Below are 7,114 nucleotides of genomic sequence, written 5' to 3' on the forward strand. Positions count from 1 at the left end.
GAGGAAAGGCCACCGAGAGGGGACCTCATCAATGGCTATCAGCATCTGAAGGGAGGGTGGTAAGAGGATGCAGCCAGGCTCTTCTCGGTCGTGGTAAGGAATAGAACAAGAGGCAACGGGCAGAAACTGAGGCACAGGAAGTTCCACCTGAACATGAGGAAGAACTTTTTACTGTGCAGTGACCACACACTGGAACTGGCTGCCAAGGGAGGTTGCGGAGTCTCCCTCACTGGAGATGTTCAAGAACCATCTGGACACAATCCTGTGCCATATTTAATAGCAATGGGGCTGTTTTGTTGTGGGGTTTTTGTTTGGTTTTTTTTAAGCAATTTCACTTGAGAATCACAGAGCAGTCTGAGTTGAAAAGGATGCAGAAGCATCATCATGTGCTCTGGGATGACCCTGTTCAAACAGGGAGGCTGGACCAGATGACCCGCTGTGGTCCCTTTTCAACATGACCCATTTTGGGATTCTGTGATTCTCTTTCCCAAACATTTAACACAAGCATTTAATTAAAAAGAAGGAGCGATACTAAACTTCACATTCCGATTCTACTTTTTGGTAACTACAGTCCCTTTTACCTACCTAAAGTCTGGTATCTTCAAAGTAACACTTTTTCAAGACAATAATTTTTTATTCCTTGTGGACCAGTTGAGCCTGATGCATGTTCAAGCATCAGGGGATGTTTAGCCTGGAGAAAAGGAAGCTTGGGGGGACCTTATTGCACTCTGCCCGTTAAAGGAGGTTGTAGCAAGGTGGGGGTTGGCCTCTTCTCCCAGATAACAAGCTACAGGAAAAGAGGAAACAGCCTCAAGTTGCACCAGGGAGGTTTATATTGGATATTAAGAAAAATTTCTTTAGTGAAGGGGTTGCCCAGCACTAGAACAGGCTGTCCAGGGAAGTGGTTGAGTCACTATCCCTGGAGGTATTTACAACACATGTAGATATTGCACTTGGGGACATGGTTGAGTGGTGGATGTGGCAGTGCTGGGTTTGTGGTCAGATTCAATCTTAGAAGTCTTTTCCAAGCTAAACAATTTTATTGTTTACTCATTTTCCCAGTCTGTAAGCCCTTGCTCCTCCTTTGCCATCATGTTGAGAGCCTGCAGCCGAAGCACACTGCTACAAACAGAACATCTCCTGGCTTGTCACACCCTTTGGTAGCTGAGGATGGAATGAGAAGTCCTAGCAAGATAGCACTAGACACAGGTAGCTCATGGCTCACCACAGTTAGGGCACACAGAGACAAGGCTATCAAACACACAGTTTGGGAAAAAATAAATAATCCTATAGCCTCCTCTTGAACTGTTATGTTGGAGAGGTTCCACAAGTATGAAGGAGCTGAGGAAATCAAATGAGTTTGGACATGCCACAATTCATAACAGCACTTGTTCTTGTGATGTGTCTGTTCACATCCTGTTGGTTTTTTTCCCATTCTCATGCCATATACTGGTTTCCAGATAGCTTCAAGGTTTTGCCTGTGTTAATAATCACTCCCCTTTTATTAGTTTCACCTATACTTGAGAAAAAACTGTAAGTAAAGATAGGAATGAGTGTTCTCTTTAGCTTTGTATCATATTACTCCTGGGCTCTTTGGTTCCTATTGTTACTCCACCATCTTTCCTTCTCTCTGAAAGAATAACTTAGTAACTTTTTCTTCATAATTGCAAGTCTTAGTTCTTCAGCCACAACTCCCAGGTGCCTCTTGTTTGAGCTGCAAGAGCTCCTAGTGCTTATACCTGTGGTAGGAATCACCATACCATCCATTACTTAAACAAGGACAGGGTAGTTGGATTATTACACTCTTCCCAAGAGTTTCTATCACACACTTGGGTAAGCCATTCCTTTTTGAGAAGATGTTCCTTCATCAGGTAGCTATTAACAGACCCTTCTCTACCCTTCTGTGAGGAAAATCCCATTATCTTCTCTGAGGAAGGGCAGGTATAAAGAACACAGGCGACTCTGCCTAACGCAAACGCTTCGTTTGGAGAAAAACATTTCTCCAGTGCAGTGCTCCAGCACACCCCAGTACTCAGACTTCAGATGCTGATACCAGCAACCTAAGAGACACAATTCTTTTATACAGTGCTGATACCACTGATAGTCCCTTTTTATTTTTATAATGGAAAATGCCCTGTAATGGATGCACCCCTTCTGAGTGACAGTACTTTGGTCCAGGCACCACCAAAAAGGAGGCCTGACTGAAATCATCCCCGCAGTGCAAACACCAAGAATCGTCCTAAGCTGTATCTTATCCAGGAGCAAAGGAATTTAGGCCTCTCTTATCAGGAGCTCACAGTGCCAGCCTGAGCTGGGAGTGGACAGAACTGAAACTGCTACAGATGCACACCTGCACATACACCAAAAGGGGCTCTGACTATGAGTCAGTCATTTTACCTTCTAAATAAACATCTGTAGCCCCGTGAGCCCATTGAGCTCTCCTGTACAGCAGCAGGCTGCTCAGCAATGATCTCCCTCTCAAGCAGGGATGGCTCTTAAGGTTAATGCTCGAGGCTGAAAGATCCCCTTACCAAATATCTGATACCTATAATGAGGCAAGTGACATTTATTGTATACTATCAGCAGCTTTTATAAATCTAGCTATAGCTTAATTATTAGTAGTAAGTAGTAGAGTGTTCAACCAGAGTGTAAATTATTATTTTAACAATTATTTTAAAGCATTGTTAAATCACTGTTTAATTACCCTTTAATTATTGCTTAATAACAATTCTATCATCATTCACTTTTCATTTAGGTGTCAATTATCTTTGATCATTGTTTAATCATTAATAAAACCTTTTTAGTTACACCCACATTGATGTACTTTTAATAACACACCTGTGACACACTCCTGCATGCAAAAGACTCAGACCTTAATTTAGAATTAAGGTGTACACAGGTCACTGGCTATCTCCTGTCACTAAAGCAGGCAGGAGCAGCTTTACAAATCCAGGGAACAACTGTGCAAAGTGATTGCACAATCAGGTTCATGAGCTTTCAGAATAAATACCTCAAACAGGACACAGACTCCCATTACTGCTGTTCTTTGTGGTTTTGTCCCTCTTGTGTGAAGGGAAGCTTTCACCAAAGAGTCAGTTTATACCACAGACTGGAATTCCATCATAAATGTGCACCTAAATAACTCTATGCTATTTCTACTACATTTAGCAATATTTTTAATATAACACTATGCCCTGTACATACTGCAAAAGAGTATTAACAGGTAATGCAACAACTGCAATATTCTTAAAGCAACTTACTTTATTGTTGGAACATACAGACCTAGTGAAGCTGTCCAAGAAATACAAGGGCACACTACAGATTAAGTTAAACAAGATTTGCCTTGTATTCTACATAGGAAAAAAAATAAGGAAATTACCTAAAAACCTACCTAAACCTACCTACATAAAAGGTTTCACGAAGGCATGGCCCGAAGGTCTTCATAGAAGTGCTGCAAATTCACCAGGTTTCCAGGCAAACACATAATATGCACAAGTGGGGTTTAAGGAAGGACAGAAGGCCCAAGTTACCTACTTTTCCTCAAAACTGTCAATTCTACTGGAAAGCCTGGAAGAAGTGAACTAAGTTAAGCAACTACAAGTACAAACATATTCTCTGTGCATGAACTGCATCTTCGTAATTTCTTGCTTGCGTAATTCTGTAGGTTCCTGTCCAAGGAAGTGATCAATCTTGAGAAAATTTATTCTTCGTGGTTTTTCTTTGGCTGACCCAAACTTTGTTTCTGATTCATGACAAGGAATGAGGATACTGCTGGTGACTCCAGAGGCCAAATTTACTGCCTCTGCACTGTGTCCTGCCTTTGCAAGTAAAGAATAAACTCTGAACTTAAACTATTTCTACCCTAGTACTCTCCTTATTCTAACATTAATTTTAAAAAAATCAGAAATGCTTATCTCCTTTATTTTTGCTTAGAAGTTCAATTCATTAGAGAGTGCAAACATGTTAAGACAGAACTTAATTACTACTTTCAAAACAACTTTCTGAATCTGCTGCAAAACTTTATCTTTCAGAGAAGGTGGATAAACTGGATCATACTCCCAGTACATCACAGATAAAAGCAACTGGAAATTAACAAAGATTGCATGTGCTGACAATTTGAATTCATTAAATAGAGCAATTTGATCACACCAGCTTGTCAAGAGCAGGCTTAAGTATTAAGGCCAAGGTAAAACCAGCCTCTTCCAGAAGCAAGCATTGTAATCACAAACATATTAAAAAGCACACGTGTGTGAACTTTGCCTGACCAGATTTTGACTGAGCCCATGGAAGGATGCAGAGTGTTCCCTATGCACTTCATCTAGGTCCAGGGACATCAGAAAAGTTGAAATTCTTTCTATTTTAAATTACTTGCATTTGCCATTATTACATTTAATCTCCCATCATGGTACTTGCTCAACAGCCTAACTAGACCAAGAGTCCCTCAGCCACCTTTAGTTTTATATAGACTAAGTCAAACACAAATTTTGTTGCCTTGATGTTGTTGCTTTTCTCTTAGGCACTTGATAAATGTCTAGCAACTGTTCTGTTCTAAATGCACATTTTTCTGGTGTTGTTTGGTTGTTGTTGTTGGTTTGGGGCGATGAGGGGGTTTTTTGAGTTTTTTTTTTTGTTTGTTTGTTTGATTTGGTGGGGTTGGTTTGTTTGTCTGGGGTTTTTTGTGGGGTTTTTTTGTTTTTGGGTTTTGGGGGTTTTTTTTGGTAAAGGCTAGTACTTAATTCCAGTTCAGAATCTTGCTTTTTCTGGTCTGAAAAGTTTTCACACAAGAGAGAAAAAATGTGCCAGATTACAAAATGGCTTCTGAAAAATCTATTCTTTTTCAAGAACTTTTCCTCACTGTAGGATAACACACAAGAAAGTGTGAGGGCAAATCATATTGTAGAATAGCTGTGTTAATTTTTACTTATAAACTCTTAGCAATAAGCCATGTTTTAGACCTATTTTTTAAAATCTGAAATAAAAATCTGAATAACAGGTGGTTTTCTTTTCCAAATAAGAACTAGATGCTAGTGGCTGAATGTCAGAATGAATTTTCTCTAATGAGAGGCAGTGCAGTTGGCTGCAGCTCAGATGCCTCATTCTCAATATAGTACTTTGATATTTTTCCATCTAATTCTGATGATTTCCCAACAACTTGTACCTTCAGCCTATTTTAAAAGTTAATTTTATTGAACACTGCACTGGTTCTTACATGATATTAGTTATATTTTTCCTTCTGAAATGCAAAATGCAAGTTCAACTCATTTCTAGTAACTCCAACCCACCAGTGAGAATGTTAGAAAACGAAATGTTTCAATAATGGAATTCAATTTACTATTACCTGCTTTAAACCTCACCTCCTTGTTACTTACTTTGCACTTGAGTAATAAGTACCTTGTTTTTCTGAATACCTTTGTTCTATACAAATGATGCTTACCATCTGGACCGCTGCAGCTGCTGTACTGCAGGAAGAAATTCCAAGATAAACTGCTAACCTAAACCCTGTAATCCTTCACGTTTAATTTCTTTACATATAGTAGAAACTCATGTTCCTTGTAGCCTCTGAAATAAATGTTTATACATTAAAAAAAATCCAGCACAACAATGAAGGTGCCAAAGTTGTAACCCACTTAACAAAAAGAGACATAACACATTCTGCAAATACATTTATTTATTGATAAGATCTCAAGCTTGTCTGAGATCATCCATCTAGAATACATCTTTCAAAAGTGTGTTTGTACAGCAGACATATACAGTAATAACACTTTGTTAGCAAGATTACAAATTAACATCTGGATTTGGTTAGTCATCAAGATTCAGATTTACAGGAGAGTCCTTGGTATTTACATTCCATGCGACCTCAGGACCTCCAGTCAGTAGGGACAAGGAAAGGTTTGTCTTACATGAAGCTCCTGTTTGTGAGGATCACATCAAGTGAGTATCACTTACCCAAGCTCTGATTCACAAGGTGATCAATGACTTGTAGCCCGGTCACTTGAATTTTTTTTCCTGCTCCACAGTACAGAGTCACCAGCAACCACCTGATTTGCTTCATTTGTCACATTAAAACTGTTCTTGCCTCCTCTGTATGTGCATTTTCTTTTATCACACTACTGACCTCCTATGATTTGTCTTGTGGTACTGAACATGGAGGTGTCTCCATTTGATTGGACACCACCATTTTTTACTCCACTTCAGCTCTTTGGTAATCCAGAATTACTTTCCTACAATGCTGCCTTCACTCCATCATGTGTGAAGCAAGGTTGAGGCCCACCTGCAGAGCTCTGAGTACAGTTCAGGAGACACCTTTCTCCAGGCATCAGAAGAAAATACTGCTACTGTTTTCCTAATGAACCACCCTCCAGCTCCAGGTTACCACTCCACGTCAGTACCAATAACCGCCAGTGTCAGAGTGCCCTGCAGCAAACGAAAGGAAAGAACCCTCCAGCCTCTACCATCAGTTCAACAATCCACTTGCTCTATAGCCCTGAAAGCACTGCAGCATCCCTACGTGCCCTGTGGGATTTAAAAGGGGCTCCAAACACTTCCAGTCAGCAGCACGCCATGATCCATAGAAAGGTATATGCCAAAGCTCACCTGGCTCCAGCTCCCCCTGGCTAGGTCCAGAATCCCCCAGCCATATGGGTGAAGGATTCTGCTTGGACAGCAGGTGCCACGAGCTCCCATAACAACCTTATTTGCTCTTCTATCCCACAGAAGAGGGATGTACAGGCATATGCAAGAGTGTGGCTTGTATGAGCTTTATGCAAAAGCCCTGAAAGTAACACACAAGAAAAACGAGGTGGCATTTAAAGACAAATATTTTAAACTACATATAGTACTTGCCAAAAGCTGTTTCTGTGACATGGTTTTACCTTTACATGGCTTTTTAATACTCATTGACCCATTCTCCTCTGGCCTGTCACTGTTCTACCTAGGCTTGTCCCACTTGCCTTCATCCAACTTTGAGAGTCTGCCTCCTACTCATCCAATCACTGCCATCCCACAAAGACAAACCAAGCCACTTCAACAAATACCATTTATTCATAGCCCAACAATGAAGGGAGAGAATATTTCCAAAAAATTCTGGTAAAGGCACCAAGCTTTGCATTCTCCA

Source organism: Coloeus monedula (genome assembly GCF_965178545.1).
Source record: "Coloeus monedula genome assembly, chromosome: 4".
In the NCBI taxonomy this organism is placed as follows: domain Eukaryota; kingdom Metazoa; phylum Chordata; class Aves; order Passeriformes; family Corvidae; genus Coloeus; species Coloeus monedula.